Raw genomic sequence first — 17,712 nt, forward strand, 5'->3', positions numbered from 1 at the left:
CAAAAATCCAGTACTGGCGCCGCCATTTTGTAGTTTTTTTCCTTGAAACCTACACTATAATGCGAGTCAAAAAAACTACACGACCCAAAAACCAACAGTGCTTCCGCTCTGAGTTTTTCACCCGAAATTCAAAAAGAAATTTCAAAAGAAATTCAGATTTAATGTATTGGCAGAAATCTTATTGAAGACAACAAGAATGGGAGTGGTGCAGGAGCAGGAGTCATTCTGAATGGGAGCGGGAGTAATTTCACCAGGAGTGGGACGAGACAGGATTTAGATTTCTACTCTGGCCCATGATCGGGACGGGACACATTTTTTTTCTGTGGGAGTGGGACGGGACAGGAGTGAAAATCCACTCCCGTGTCAGTCTCTACTGCGGACGTTGTTGAGACCACCATGAGAATGTTAAAAGGGGAAGTGTGGGCGTGGATTGTGTATAAAAGAACAGCTTTATGCAGAACTCCTCATCTCCTCATTGAGGAGATAATGAAAGAGTGGCTGAGGGAGGTGTATGTAAGGAGACCAGGTGGTTTTTTTCCACGCATCACCGTCTCTGTTAATCTGTGGCTCCATGCGTGCCCATCTCACAGCCGATGTGGAAAAACAAGCTGAAACAAATGAACACTGTGCTTGCTGTTATTCCGGGAGGTCTGACAAAGGAACTTCAACCGCTTGACATCGGTGTGAACCGGCCGTTCAAAGTAATGCTGCTTTCACACCGGACGCAGCAAGACCAGCAAAATCGCGTCTGCTGCTCCAGTTAGTTCTGACGCGCGGCTGAAGCAGCTTTGCTGCTCTAGTTGCGCAGTGCAAAAGTGTGTCTGACGTGCGTTGGGTGGAGTTAATCTATACTTTCTTTGCCTTGCAGCTATATTTGCTGTGATCAGTGGGAATAAAGAAGTTTTAATATGTTTTTAAGTGAGAAAGTCCACCTGAAAACTTAATCAGTGCAGTCAGTTCATCCAGATTACAATCCTGCTTTCCAATATTAGTTCTGTTGGAGCCGCTCAGACCCCCACATACCAGCGGTGCACTGTCAGTAGGAATCCCATTCAACAGCAGCCTCTGGCCGGGTCGCCTCCTCGCGGTTCACCGCGGCAGCTGGTAGGTGTTTTTCATCTAAATAATCTAAACTGCAGGCAGCAGGATAATAAAAGCAAACATTTTCTGCCGGCAGATTTCTGCATTTTAAGTTAATTTATGCGTCAATAAACTGTTTCAGAGGAGTGATCACAGCGCTCTGTGTCATCAGCGATGTGTCTGTCTCACGGCCAGCTCCCAGGTTTAATTAATACTTTGTAATAAATACATGAATAAAAACAATGGGCGATAGGGCCTTCGAAGCCGCAGCTCCCCGTCTGTGGAATGCCCTCCCAGACCACCTTAGGGCCCCACAGACGGTGGATTGTTTTAAGAATCGACTAAAAACTTTCCTCTTTAGAAATGCCTACAATTGTTGATTTTAGATTTTTTTTAATAGGCTACATATGCCTGTGAATGTATTGATTTTAATTATTTTCTTTTTACTCTGTTTTTAATGTTATGGTCTTTTAGACTTGTTTTAATTTTCACTTTTTTAAATGTAGCATTCTGTAGCACTTTGAGATTTGAAGTCAAATGTAAAGTGCGTTACAAATAAAATTCCTTATTACGGTATTATTATAAATAAAGCACAAACATACTCAGTTTTGCTCCCGCTCTATTTTTAAATATGCAGTAGAGGTATTTAAACGTAGTAGAGGATATGTACCAGTATATAAAACCTGCGTCCTATAATCTGGTGCGCCTTATGTGTGTGTTAAATACAGTAATGGTACACATAACTGAGACTGCACCTTTTAGTACGGTGCGCCTTATGGTCGTGAAAATACGGTAGATTCTCAAAACTATGGTGACCAAACGTCCGTATTTCCCGGGACATATCCGTATTTCACGTCCTGTCCCGGGCATCCCGGGTTTTTTTTAGAAAGTGAGGAAATGTCCTGATTTCACTGCGCACAACGCTCCGTGTGATGTAATCCCTCAGCCGCGTCAGTGCGGGCAGCCCTGTTCTTAATCAGAGGCTCTGTTCGAAAAACCTAGGACGCATCCTCCAAGGACGCGGTCTACCTAGACTGGATCCTTTGAAGTCCTTGAAAATAAGGAGGCCGGAAGAGTTTTGGCTGTAAATTCGAACAGGTCCTCCCTTCGGCGGGTTTTACCGCCGTATGCTCTGTTGCTTAGCAACCGTGAAAGGTGACACACAAAGCAGGAAAAGAATGAATACCGAGGTTTTCAAAACTGTTTGTTTATTTATTTATTTTTTAAAAAGTTAAAGTGAACAAAGACTACACTCACAAGAATCCAGAGTGGAATAAAGGTTCCAACCACCGGGAGCAGGAACCAATCAAATCAAATGTAATGATAGAAACCTTAGTCAGTTAAATAACCTGCTGCTGTCATTCTGCACATCTCTGATGTTGCTGCTATTTTCAAATATCCATTACTGTAAAAATGTCCATAGCTGCATATTGGTTATTAATTCTCCAGTTTTATATTGTTAAAACACTTTACAGAATTTTATTTTTTATATTTTAACTCTTCCCTATTATGTTATTCTTATACATTTTTCTAAGGTCCTTATTTGTGTGACCATTTTCAATAATCTTTCTGCTGCTGTAAATTTGCCCATTGTGGGACAATAAAGGGAGTTTCTATTCTATTCTATAAAAGGGTTAGAAATATATAAGTAAATCTAAACAATGTATCTACAAAATGTATCTGCAAAATCTCTAATATTTAACAACAAAAAATACTTAGTTAAGCATATTGTGCAAAACAACAATAAAAAAATTAAACTCCTATCAGATTTATAGTCCCCACTCTGCAGATTTATTAGAATCTGTCCTTAAATAACAGCCAAACCCATTTACACAGTAACAGATAAAAACCTTTAGATAAATCAATTACCGCCACATATCTGACTCTATAACCATTAAAACAACTAGTAACAAGTAACATTTCCTCTCATCACGGAGCAAATCCCGATGATGAGACATTTCTTCTATCAAACAAAGTGGAAAGGGATGTGAATAGGGATCGTTCAGAGTATGTTTTGTTGAAATTTCAAAAGGAGAGATTTATTAAAGAGAGACATGATGCTGCTATTATTAGAAGCAAGGCTTCCTACGAGGTGTACGGTGAGAGGCCTTCCAGGTTTTTCTTTGACCTGGAAAGGCAAAAATAGGCAAGCAATATAATTCCAGAGCTAGTCTCTAAGCAAGGAGTATTCATCTCTGACCAGGTTGATCTGCTGGAATATGTCCATGGTTTCTTCTGATTTGTTCAGGAAGGAAGCGACTGATGAGGAAGCTACAAATCTGGTTCTTGGCTCCATTGTTAAGAACCTTTTGTTGGAAGAGAGGGATTCCTGTGAGGGTATTGTCAATGTGGATGAGATTAAACTGGTGATTGATACCTTAAATTGTATAAAAGCTCTGGTTCTGATAGGTTAACCAACGATTTCTATAGGGCATTTAAGGAAGAACTCACTCCCATCCCCAGTGAATTGTTCCTTTTCATGGAACGTCACCAGGTAGTACCTGAATCCACAGATACTGGTCTGATTACTCTAGTCTTCAAGAAAAATGGTGATAGAAGAGACGTTGCAAATTATAGACCCATTAGTTTGCTAAATACCAAATATAAGATACTTGCTAAGGTTCTTGTGCTTAGACTCAAAGGAGTCATTGCATCAGTGGTAGATCAGACCCAGGTCTACAGCATCCCGGGTAGAGATGTGGCTGACTTGCTTGCCTCTATCAGAGACAGTCAGCTATCTTAATAGTGGGGAGAGAAGTGGGCTACTGCTGTCATTGGATTTTAACAAGGCCTTTGACAGGGTGGATCATGATTTTCCTTATAGTGTTTTACATAAATTTGGTTTTGGTCCTAGTTTTCTCAGTTGGATTAGGTTGTTGTATGGCAGCTCTATAAGTAGAGTGAAACTTAATGCCTCATTAACTGATGCATTTAAAGTTGAGAGGTTGGTAAGGCAGAACCTCTTAGCTGTCTTATCAAGTCTGACATAACTATCAAGCAGGTTTCTTAATATTCAAATATGTGGATGATACCACTGTTTCTGTTGCTAATTAAGAAAGTGTAAATAAGGTGTTAGATCATGTGAGAAGGTATGTTGGTGCCTCAGGGGCTAAAATTAATGTTAACAAATCAAAGATAACGGCTTTGGGCAGTGAATGCCTTAATCCAGATGACACTGAGCTTATGGTACAAAATGTTTGATTAAAATCTTGGGCATTCACCTAGGAAAGGATGAAGGGATGGCAAACACAACCACATAACCTGTTGAACAAAACATGGTGCATAGTAAACCTCTGGAGCTTACGTAATTTGGTGCTCAGGGGTAAAGTTTCAGTCCTGAATAGTCTCATATACTCAAAATGTAATTATCTGTTTATGTTGGGATCTGGAGATTTACCACCTTTCTCCAGCAGAGTGCGCTGTGGGTCTCCTGGGCTGGAGCCTCCAGCACACCTGATGCTCATCAGCCCATCAGGAGACCTTCCTTCATAAGCAGCAGCCAGACCTTCCTTCAACGCCGCAGTGTTGACCAAGTTTGGTTAGCGAACCTGAGCCTCTGTTATTCTGAAAGAATCTTAGTTGTCTCTAGAGAGAAACCTGATTCTAACCTGCCTCTGTCTTCTTGCTCACAGGAACCCGTCTAAAGTCTAAAGCTCTGGATGAGCTTTGCCTGTAAAACTGCCTGCCTGCCCAAGGAAGCCAAACCTGAAGACTTCAATCTGGACTCCTCTTGCTGCTCTCAAGGAAGAGCTGGAAACTCAAACCAAGGTCTGCCACTCACAAGTCAGAAGCTAGACGCTGCTGCTGCTGAGCACTCTGCTGAACCAACAGTCTCTGGACCCAACCGGTTCCCTCCCTCACAAAGAATCTGTCTGGACCTCTTCAAGGTATATTCTGAATTAATCAACTCGACAAACCATCTGACTGCCTGGCTAATCAAACTATCCGTCTCTGCAGACATCAGTGATTCCAGCCCCGGACCTGTGCCTAAACCAGTTCATGTTCTCTCTGTGAAAACCATTCAATAAACTCTGTTAAACTTTTACTCTGCTTCCAGTGGTGTTCTGCATGTGGGTTAAGTCTCTGAAGCCAATCATGACAGTTTAGGGTCATAAGGTGTCCAGAATGGGTTATGAAGGATTTGAAGGCTATTACCAGGAGGTTTCTATGGAAGGGAGGGAATCCAGAGCTGGCATTACCTACACTTTGCAGTGATTATAGGCATGGAGGATTGAAACTGGTGGACCTTGAGGTCTGGAGGAAAGTTTGCCTTATTGTCATTTTTCATGTTTCTTACACGGCTTAAGCTTGACTCCGTTCCAGGTTTTTATTGGGATGTCCTGTTCGCCTGGCTGATTTTCTGAAAGAGGTTAACGTTAAGGTGCTTTATAGGGAGCAGGTTCTGAACATGCCGCTTCTTTTAAGCAAATATATTGCTAGGATAAATAAGCCTTTTCTGCAATTCCCTGTTCTCAGGGAGGCAGGTTTGAATCAAGTCAGGGACATGCTATATGAGGTTGTTCCAGGTCTCCCCCCTCTACAGGCAGTTGTTGATGCTGTCCTAGTGGTGGATTATTCCTTTTCCAGAAGAAAAATCAAAAACATGTATTCCGAGTTGGTTGAGTCCATTCTGTCAGAATGGCTCTCCTTAGCAGAAAAGGAGAGTATGATGTAAGAAATCTTTCCTGTAATCTGTGTAATCCTCACAGGGTTAAAATTAAGTGAATATAAGACCAGAATGCTGTATGCGTTATTGAATAGTGCACAAACTCCCAAACTTTATGGGGATGTGGACCGAGCGTTGGCCAGTCCTCAAGAGTTAATATCTGGCAAAATTTAAAGATCAAATATAACTGCCATAGATCAGATTATCTAGACTTCAGGATTAGACACAACAGGATTTTCACTGTTATTATTGGTCAAATCAATAAATCTGCAAACAGAAACTGATCTTTGTAATACTCATCCAGTAACACACATTCATATGTTTTTAGAAGGCCCCTGTTTGGTTAATTTATTTTATTTTCTGAGAAAGCTTAGCACTCATTGGTCTGTTAAAAGCGAACTCATAAACTGGGATATTTTATTTGTTTTTGGGAATATTTTCGACATTCATTGAACGGGTATTTGGAAAAGACGGAATTTCATGCACTTTGAGAATAAATGGATTAATGTGGTGAGCAATTTTAAAAGTATTTTGTAAAAGTAATGTCCATAGTTTGTTTCTGCCCGTTTCTGAGTTTGAGGATTTTTTGTATCTGATTGTTCTTTCTTTTCTGTTTACAATGATTACTTGGTTGTTGATTTTCTGTGATATATAATTCCTTTAAACCATATGTTTCATGTTTGTTTTATTTAATGTGATTGTGTTTTAAATTCTTTGTACTTTTGATAATAAAAACTTTTTTTTTTTTTAAACACGCCCGATCTCGTCTCACATCGGAAGCTAGGAAGGGTTGGGCCTAGTTAGTACTTGGATGGGAGACTGCCTGGAAATACCATTCACTGTAAGTCTCTGAGATGGACTGTTGACCTGTCTAGGGTGTACCGCGCTCTCGGCCGTAGACAGCTAGAGATAGGCACCAGCACCCCTTGTGACCCCACATGGGATAAGCGTGATGGAAAATGGATGGGTGGATGGATGTACTTAAGCCAGAATTACACTAAACTACTTACTTTTACATAAAACCTATACAAAAGGCCTATGCCTGACCACACAAATAAGACAGTTTAAATATTTCTCAAAGTTGTAGGGAAGTCATATTTAAATGTCAAATCATTCCTGCTTAAATATGTATATACACTCACCGGCCACTTTATTAGGTACCCCATGCTAGTAACGGGTTGGACCCCCTTTTGCCTTCAGAACTGCCTCAATTCTTCGTGGCATAGATTCAACAAGGTGCTGGAAGCATTCCTCAGGGAGTTTGGTCCATATTGACATGATGGCATCACACAGTTGCCGCAGATTTGTCGGCTGCACATCCATGATGCGAATCTCCCGTTCCACCACATCCCAAAGATGCTCTATTGGATTGAGATCTGGTGACTGTGAAGGCCATTTGAGTACAGTGAACTCATTGTCATGTTCAAGAAACCAGTCTGAGATGATTCCAGCTTTATGACATGGCGCATTATCCTGCTGAAAGTAGCCATCAGAAGTTGGGTACATTGTGGTCAAAAAGGGATGGACATGGTCAGCAACAATACTCAGGTAGGCTGTGGCGTTGCAACGATGCTCAATTGGTACCAAGGGGCCCAAAGAGTGCCAAGAAAATTTTCCCCACACCATGACACCACCACTACCAGCCTGAACCGTTGATACAAGGCAGGATGGATCCATGCTTTCATGTTGTAGACGCCAAATTCTGACCCTACCATCCGAATGTCGCAGCAGAAATCAAGACTCATCAGACCAGTCAACGTTTTTCCAATCTTCTATTGTCCAATTTCGATGAGCTTGTGCAAATTGTAGCCTCAGTTTCCTGTTCTTAGCTGAAAGGAGTGGCACCCGGTGTGGTCTTCTGCTGCTGTAGCCCATCTGCCTCAAAGTTCGACGTACTGTGCGTTCAGAGATGCTCTTCTGCCCACCTTGGTTGTAATGGGTGGTTATTTGAGTCACTGTTGCCCTTCTATCAGCTCGAACCAGTCTGGCCATTCTCCTCTGACCTCTGGCATCAACAAGGCATTTCCACCCACAGAACTGCCGCTCACTGGATGTTTTTTCATTTTCGGACCATTCTCTGTAAACCCTAGAGAGGGTTGTGCGTGAAAATCCCAGTAGATCAGCAGTTTCTAAAATACTCAGACTAGCCCTTCTGCCACCAACAATCATGCCACGTTCAAAGTCATTCAAATCACCTTTCTTCCCCATACTGATGCTCGTTTTGAACTGCAGGAGATTGTCTTGACCATGTCTACATGCCTAAATGCACTGAGTTGCCGCCATGTGATTGGCTGCTTAGAAATGAAGTGTTAACGAGCAGTTGGACAGGTGTACCTAATAAAGTGGCCGGTGAGTGTAAATGTACTCTTTATCAGGTGTTATTGTCCTGAAAAAATGAAAATTTGTATTTAAAAAAGAAATCCCTTCTTAAAATCTCTGGGGTTTTTTTCGTAATATTATGCAGGCCAGTTAGTTGTACATCAGCCTGAACACCAAATTTTTTGGGTCATAGCGTCTTGATTTCTATGTCACAGTTAATATATACATTTGAAATAAGAGATAAGAATAATTTACTTTACCACTGAGTTATGTCCCAGTGTTCACAGGGATGGATGTCTGTGTCTTCGGCAGGCATAGAGCTAACAGAACTGGCAGCGTTGCGAGGCAAGGGCTCAAACGTATGGCTGTAAGCCTTCTACACCAAACAAACCTGTCATCCTGGCGTCCTCTTCCACAACATTTTTGTCCCCACTTTCCTCTAAATAAAAAATGTATGACGGAGGAGACTCATCCACAAACTCCAACACAAAACTCTCCTCATCTTGCATACAGGTGCTGGTCATAAAATTAGAATATCATGAAAAAGTAGATTGATTTCAGTAATTCCATTTAAAAAGTGAAACTTGTATATTATATTCATACATTACATACAAACTCATATATTTCAGATGTTTATTTTGTTTAATTTTGATGATTACAAATGACAACAAATGAAAATCTCAAATTCATCATATCAGAAAATTAGAATATTACTGAAGACCAATAAAAACAAAGGATTTATAGAAATGTTGGCCAACTGAAAAGTATGAACATGAAAAGTATGAGCATGTACAGCACTCAGTATTTAGTTGGGCCTCCTTTGGCCTGTATTACTGCAGCAATGCGGCGTGGCATGGAGTCGATCAGTCTGTGGCACTGCTCAGGTGTTATGATAGCCCAGGTTGCTCTAATAGTGGCTTTTAGCTCTTCTGAATTGTTGGGTCTGGTGTATTGCATCTTCTTCTTCACAATACCCCATAGATTTTCTATGGGGTTAAGGTCAGGAGAGTTTGCTGGCCAATTAAGAACAGGGATACCATGGTCCTTCAACCAGGTACTGGTAGCTTTGGCACTGTGTGCAGGTGCCAAGTCCTGTTGGAAAATGAAATCTGCATCTCCAAAAAGTTGGTCAGCTGCAGGAAGCATGAAGTGCTCTAAAACTTCCTGGTATGTGGCTGCGTTGACCCTGGACCTCAGAAAACACAATGGACCAACACCAGCAGATGACATGGCACCCCAAACCATCACTGACTGTGGAAACTTTACACTGGACTTCAAGCAACGTGGATGAAGTGCCTCTCTTCTTTTCCTCCAGACTCTGGGACCTTGATTTCCAAAGGAAATGCAAAATTTACTTTCATCAGAGAACATGACTTTGGACCACTCACCAGCAGTCCAGTCCTGTTTCTCTTTAGCCCAGGCAAGACGCTTCTGACGCTGTCTGTGGTTCAAGAGTGGCTTGACACAAGGAATGCGACAGCAGAAACCCATGTCTTTCATACGTCTGTGTGTGGTGGTTCTTGAAGCACTCACTCCAGCTGCAGTCCACTCTTTGTGAATCTCCCCCACATTTTTGAATGGGTTTTGTTTCACAATCCTCTCCAGGGTGCGGTTATCTCTCTTGCTTGTACACTTTTTTCGACCACATCTTTTCCTTCCCTTCGCCTCTCTATTAATGTGCTTGGACACTGAGCTCTGTGAACAGCCAGCCTCTTTAGCGATGACCTTTTGTGTCTTGCCCTCCTTGTGCAAGGTGTCGATGGTCGTCTTTTGGACAACTGTCAAGTCAGCAGTCTTCCCCATGATTGTGTAGCCTATAGAACTAGACTGAAAGACCATTTAAAGGCTTTTGCAGGTGGTTTGAGTTAATTAGCTGATTAGAGTGTGGCACCAGGGGCCATCAATTTTGAACCTTTTCACAATATTCTAATTTTCTGATATGATGAATTTGAGATTTTTATTTGTTGTCATTTGTAATCATCAAAATTAAACAAAATAAACATCTGAAATATATGAGTTTGTATGTAATGTATGAATATAATATACAAGTTTCACTTTTTAAATGGAATTACTGAAATCAATCTACTTTTTCATGATATTCTAATTTTATGACCAGCACCTGTATTTACGCTGGCCATAGTGTTCCTTGACAGTGTCGTTGCGAAGTGCTACTTGGTCTCAATGTAATTTCCCTTTAGGAACCTACTAGCACTAAGTTTCTAACTGGTTAGCAAGATGCTTCCGACAAAACACTACCAAACATGCTTGCGAATCTTCCACCAAATGAATCCTGCCGCCTTGATAAACGACCAATCACATTCACTTTATTCACTCATGTAAAGTCAGGCACCACTCGGGAGAATTCGAAAGTGCAACGGTTGGAACAGCCACTTTCCTACAACTTTAAGCATTCCCTATAAAAATGTCTAGAGTAAATTATAGTATTTTATTTGCAAAGAGTTAAAATAACTCACCATACAAGCTCAAGAAAGATACATCGTTAAAGCCCAAGACATTCCAATCAGCTTCTTATGTCACAAATACCAGAGGGATTGTACTCTGCTGGAAACATTCACTGTAATCTGTCAACTGGAGTCCAAGTGGTGTTTACCTGCCAGGCAAACATTAGGAATCAAGTTTGATACTGAGTCTTAGTTCACATCTTATTTGCAAAAAGAAAAATTAAGACTTGATTTAAGCACAGACTCCAGTCTACCTAACAATTTTGATGTTATCAAGTTAAAACCAAGCTGGTACTGTAACACTGATACTTCATTTCTGAAAAGTGATTCTCTACATCCACATTTACTCAGGGATGGGAGGCTCTTAAATTATGGACCATTGTGTTTCAAAGAGTGTTAGCTGTTGTTGGTTTATTACATACTTTCGATCTTTTCATAGTTTTATAATCATAACCACACAAATGTCCCACAAACTAAACACTCTGATGACTTCTTGCTGTTTTGTAAAAAAAAAACTTTTACATAATTTACTTTAAAGTTCTTGTCCTCTCATTATTAAGCTAGAAAGTATAAGGGATTATTTTACATAGCATATGATGAAAGTATAAAAAACTTAATAACAACACATTCAGAGCCAGACAAAAAGCTCCTGGTGTCAGGTAAGGAACAGCCAACATTTACTGGAAACAGATTTGCATATATTTCTTATGGAATCAGGCTTAAAAGCAGCTTTCATTTCGGTTAACAAGAAGAGCTTTGTAAAAGGAAATTATGAGCAATGAGTGAAAACCATCATGGTATAGATTGACAGGCTGATTCAGAATTTAAACCTTTGTCTTAGTAGGACTAAAGAATAGCCTTATCTTTTTGAGTAATGTTACCAGTGGATATATAAACTTAAGAACAATAAGAAATTTCATAAACAGGTGGATGAGAACAATTCATGAATTTAATTTATTCAGCTTTAGCTATTTTAACAACACTAGTGAGCTGACCTTATTGCGCTAAAGCCATCATGATTTGTAGATGTTTTAGTTTTGATTCCAAAATCTTTTGCTTCTTTTTTGTTTATTATTATCCATATTGTCATTTAGGAATTTCCATACAAGGTCAAGTACAAGTATTCCGCTGACTCGCCAAAATTTTCTAAATTCTAATTCAACTACTCCCTTGTGTAACTTTTTTTACTCTTAGTTTTCTTATGTCACACTCCTGCTCCTCTGGCTTTCTTTAATCTCCATCCACACACAAGTACAATACAACAGATAATATTTTAGTTCTTACTTACATGGTTTTAAATGGTTAAGCACTTGCATACATCTCATAACTTTACAGGTCTGTTTTGCTTGTTTTTTTTTAGGTTTTTATGGCACTAGTCATTTGTTTTTCTATACAGTGGGCTTACAGGAAATAGTTGAGAGAGGGGGAGAGACATGCGGCAAAGGACCACAGGCCAGATTTGAATCCAGGACAGCCACGTCGAGGGCTAAGGCCTCCATACATGGGTCGTGCTTGACCATTTGACCACTGCGCCACTGAAGCACACCCCTACTGGTCTGTTTTACGGTCGCTTTGGTGGTTCCTTCAGATTTATAGCTTTTAACCACATGCATAGAGATTCCTCATTCTTCAATGGGGAATTCAGGTTGTAGGGTGCCTCAGTTCTACATTCAGCTCTTGTACGGGGTCAATGATTATAACACTCCTGTTCCATGTAAACTTTCCTTTTATGCCAGTTATAATGACAACCTCTAACCATACAAATGATCCGGATCTTTCTCAAAGCCATAATGACGAGTTTGGGTAACAAGTCCCTCTGTATTAGCTACGACAGGAAAGTTTTGCATTAGCTGGTCAGTAACAGGAAATGTAAGTGACAGAAATCTTACATAAATATCACTTATCACTTAAAATGTGTGTGTATTTTAATTGAAAATAAGGTGGATAGGATGTCTGAAATCTTTGCCATCTCTGAAGCCAATGCACCCTTATCACTACTTAGTTCTATGAGAAATTCACACTGATCTTTCCCTGTCTTTGTATCAACCTGGTCCGAAGATGATTTTTGTTTTGTTTTAAATGATTTTAACATGATAAAGGTCAGATGGAATTGATGTAAACATTTACAATACTTCCATGAAATTATATATTTTATTTTTACTCCATTTATATGGAAGTTGTTATATATACAACAAGTATTTGACATTGGGGCATCCTAGATACCCTGGGGCACTCAGCAGTAGCTTAGTTTGCTTATCTTGGACTAGCCCTGGTTTAGCTACTTTAAATGCGTCGGTGATTTAGCTTAGATAAAACCCTCTCTGTTCATCATAAGGAATGTGGAGATGCTTTAGAGTAAACCTCCATAAATGTTTTTTCTGTGGTAATTTTAAGTACATAGCTGTTACTTATAAGAAGACAGTTCTGTGTCTGGTCAGCATTCATTTCTAACTGCCAGCATCTGCCTGGGTTAGGTTGCTTCCATCAGTTCCTGTGCACACAGTCACTTGTACCCACTCTCTGTTTGGCTGTGCAGCCGTGGCTCTATAATGGGCTGTGTACCCTGTAGTCCTGTTGAAGTAATGAACAACATTCTAGTGCTGTCATTCTGCCCCAGCAGGTAGTTAAACAATGGTGATGTTGCCTGTGCCCAAATATTATTTTTAGACCTCTTTTGCTTTTGACTCTGTTAGGTGATGTCGGAGGAGATATAAGGCTGTTATTTTGTCACATGTCCCTGTCAGTTGTTGACAGTACATTTTTAGCAGTAACACACAGCTTGTAATCTGACCAGTCCAAGCACACATAAGGGAGCAGCAGTTTCATAGGTATGCTTTTTTTCTACCAAATGTTTAGTGCAAATCCAGGGCCTGTGTGATTGGCACACAGAGAAGGCAGAGGGGGTCTTAACACCCCCAACAAAGGCATCCCCTTCCACTGCCATTGTCTGAAACACAAGATAAAACTGGGCCACTGGCAAGTTCCTGGATTTGAACTGTTTTACATCATGTGGTTTGTCATTCTTATTTTGTTGTAGCAACAAGAAAATGAACCACCACTTATGGCTACAAACCAATATAGAATCATGATGACTTAATCAGTCTTCTCAATGTTAGCACGCAACAATTTGACTAACGCAAGCGCCTTCCCTCCCTCAAACAACTGGGAATTGTTCTGCATCCATGATATATCTACAAGAGCTCATGCTGAATGTTTTTATTATTCCAGGACTGATCATGCTATTCCTTTCTTTCCCATACAGCATGTAGTGTTTTATTGGATAATATATACATCATTACAATGCTTTCTCTCTTCCTTTCTATAGCCTTGGAAACACTGTTGCATGTAAGCACACTTAGATAGAACAAATTGAGTGGATTTTAACCTGCTTTGACCCGTTTTAAAACAACTGTAGTTGGTAATTGATTTAAGATTAATGGCTGATCAAAGATTGTTGCTACTCCTCTACCTCATCCTGCATTTTCTGCCATTGTAGTAGGTAATTCTATTTACAAAAAAACAAAATAAAAAAAAACAGCAGCACTACTTTCTTTCGCCGTCTTCTCAGGAAAGCAGATTTATTCTCAATACAATGCAATGGAACATAATCTTAACACAATTCGTACAGTCTTCCCAGATCTCCACATCCTTTCTGGGGTTTTTATAGCATACTTTAATATAAGAGTAGATCTGTGTGCACACGCTAGCACAGAAAGAACAAACACGTGTCCTGTGCATCTGTAACTATTTGGCGTGTGCATCAGTGATGTCTTGATAGCGTCTGTGTATGACTCTTGTCGTCATGTGTATATGGATGCCTATGTGTTAAAGGTGTGTGCATGTAAAATGTTTATTTGTAAGGTACTCTGTGGTGTAACTACTGAGGAAGGTCCTGCTGACAGCTCCCACTCAGAGCCTTTAAGGCATTTTCAACTGAACCATGGCAAAAATGACGTGAACTTACTAAGAGATCCCTCTTCCATAAAACTTCTCTATAATAGTCATATCATTACAGCACTACGGTAAATCCACAGTGATATGATAAGATTTGTATCTTTAAAGAAGCAACACTCGTTTCTTTCTTTCACCAACTTTTCTGGGAAGCAGATTTAATATTAATATAATGTTTGATTTTCTCCCGACCGTCATGGGCAAATCGTTCAGAGCCCATGCGCAAAGAAGGATTGTTCTTTTTATTCTTGCTCTCAGATGTAAACACAGAAGTGTGGCAGGGATGGAATGAGTGAAATGCAGTTCTGTCTGTAAAAGTGAGAGAACGTAGTAGCCACGTTTGCTCAGCCATGTCTTTTTTTCTAAATATGTCGTCACCTTTTCTTTTCAGGGCTTTTAGCACAGAATTGCACAAATTGCCAAGCAGCACATTTCACTCTAGTGAGCTTAATATTCCCCTTCTATTTGTTTGGCTTTCAGATAGACGGGTCAGAGCATCTCCATCTCACTGGGGAGCTCAGTCCGACATGGTTTTTGGTAATACAGTGTGAGCAGGTAGATCGCATGAGAGCGTGGGGCAGAAAATAAATTGTGAGCTGTGAACTCACACTGTACAACTAAATGCTGTGGTTAGTCGTACATTACAGTAGCTGTAGCTGCGTGCAACGATTAAAAAAAATTGCACAGTGTACGCCCGGCTTTAGAGGTATGTATGGATGTGTGTGGGTGGGTGGAGCTGAAAGGGGGTGTTGGCATGTATCTGGAACTGAAGGATTGTCTATTGAATATCACGTGGATCTGCTTAGGGTTCTGTTTGTTTGTTTGATACAGAGAGAGGCTAAGGCAAGGTGCCAATATTTCTGTTGAACGCAAGGTCTGTAAGTCTATCTATTGCACAATGCTACACAGAAAAAGGGTACAATAAACATTCCTACCTGCAGTAAAGCTTTATGTGTCCTCCTTGGATTCAGCGCGTCGAAAAGACCCGTGTTCTCCCCTCTTCGACTAATTTTTGGATGATAATCCCTTACATGGGGTGTTGTGCAATTTTACCAGCAGATTATTCATATATTTTTAACTAGAACTGATAGCTATAGTTAGAATATATGGCATTCAAGTGGTTGGTAAGACCAAGTAATTATCTTTAGTTAAATGATTATAACTAACAATTTGCTCAATTACTAGGTGTTATTAACCGCTTACTTTTTTGGCTGGACATCCTGAACTGGCTGTTTAAATCCAAGATGTCTTCACCATTAATAAATGTCAATAACCTGTTTTATAAATTAAGCAGAGTTACTAATCATTAACAAAAAGGAAAATATTTCTCTCTATCTATCCAAGTTGTTTACCAAAAGTTAGGTAGGTAACTTTTAGGCAATCAGTCACTGCTGTTTCAATAATCACAATACGACTACAATTTAAAATGGAAAGGTGCTTTATTTTCTTAATAAAACAGCAAAAGCTAGCCAACAGGCCGCAAACACGCTACTGCAATCAGACTAACCCTGGTACATAAGCAACGACTTATGATAGTAACCACAGGCCAGGAACAGCCTAAAAACTGGTCGTAAATAGTTTTGGATCACAGACCAAACACACACGCAATCAAGTGGCAATTCATAACACAGTAAGTCCGGACTGGCAGAAACGTGAACAGAGACAAACAAGTGAAACACAAACATGAAGACAAAAAAACAACCTTACGGAGATGAAATTGAAACATCAAAGATACACATTTTGAATGTTTATCATAAACCTCAGCATAAATAGTTTCCGTAGCTCCTTTAATAAGCCAGTCAACATCTAACTACTAAGTCTTACCTCGCCGAGGCAAAGTTACCCATGAAATGATGAGGTGCTTAGCTTGTTGTTGTTCCAAGGGAGGGAAACAAGATGGATTTTGGTCAGTTCCATTATGAGCTGCTTATTTAGGGACAGCTAACCATCAAGACAATCAGGTTTAAGATCCATCTTGGTCACTCTGAGACACAGTGAGTCAGTCCAAATACAACAACAAGTGGTAGAAGGGAAATAGACTTATATGTACAAAGTAAAAAAAAATACCATTTACAGAATGTAAATATCTAAAAAATGTGAGAAAAGAGTTAAACCAGGATACAAACATTAACAAAGCAACAGTGATACAGTTAATCAGACTTGAAGCTGGATGTTAGCTAAATAAATAAGACCGTCAGTGAGATTACTGGCTGTTTGCATTTCTGTTTCTGTCATTTTCTATTCTAAATGTTAGTCACAATAGGTCAGACATAATATTAAGTAGGTGTAGTCTTATACCCCATTTACACTACCCTTGGAAAACCGTGCTGAGACCGGTCTGAACTCAGTAACTGAGATAACTTATCATGTGTAAATGCAAAGCAGACTGAACTGAACCAAAATAGACACAACCAAACCGAGCTAACTGCAGACCAGTTCCAGAGGTGGGCTCGACTCGGTTTTTCCCTGGCTCGGTTCTCTGATAACAAGAGCGCATGAGCAGAACGGGTCATCTCTGTCTGGCTGCACATCGCAATCCACACTCCATTCCAGTAGTTGGCGGTAATGCCCCTCCGGAAGTTGCTTGCCAACCAACACAAAACAAAAGAAGAACAACTATAAACAACTCTAAACATCCACGAAAGGTTGCCGTCTTCGCCTGACCCTCCGCAAACACCGAAGTACAGCAATAGTAATCAAGCATAACTTTCTGAATGTGACGGGTGCCGCCATTTTGATTTGCTTGATTCCCTGCTTCCTCGTCTTCTTCTTCTTGTGTTTTATGGTGGTTGGCAAACAACTTTTGGTGAATTACCGCCACCAACTGCTTGATTTCCTCCTTCAGTACTGGCAGTAATACCACAGATCACCACTAGGAGGTGAGGAGTCGAGGAACCGAGATACCGTGATGTGTAAACGGTTGTCAGAAACAAGCGTGGACTGGTTAACTGATCTGAGCTCGGACCAGTCTCGGCATGGATCGGTTTTTCAAAGGTAGTATAAATGGGGTAATAAATGAAAAGTCAAGGTTATTTATAATGCACAATTCAGTACAAAGACAATTGAAAGTGCTTTAAATGTATTAAAGAATAAAATAGAAAGAAAATAAAAGCAGAAGAAAAGGAAGAAAACATAAAAGCATCATAAAAATAGATAGTAACGCAAATAAACAGGTGGACCACATAGTGAAATTAATGATATGACTTTAACAGTCAGGCAGCTCTAAACAAATGG

General features: G+C 40.1%; 1 long non-coding RNA gene across 1 annotated transcript; it reads left to right on the plus strand.

Annotated features, from left to right (window-relative positions):
* The first annotated feature begins 4,914 nt into the window (after positions 1-4,914).
* Positions 4,915-5,125, plus strand: LOC119780611. Its single transcript, XR_005280425.1, has 2 exons — positions 4,915-4,967; positions 5,038-5,125. It is a non-coding gene; the product is annotated as an uncharacterized LOC119780611 (long non-coding RNA).
* The last annotated feature ends 12,587 nt before the right edge of the window (positions 5,126-17,712 follow it).

This window comes from Cyprinodon tularosa, unplaced genomic scaffold, assembly GCF_016077235.1.
Source record: "Cyprinodon tularosa strain WSP-4 unplaced genomic scaffold, ASM1607723v1 ctg163, whole genome shotgun sequence".
Lineage (NCBI taxonomy): Eukaryota > Metazoa > Chordata > Actinopteri > Cyprinodontiformes > Cyprinodontidae > Cyprinodon > Cyprinodon tularosa.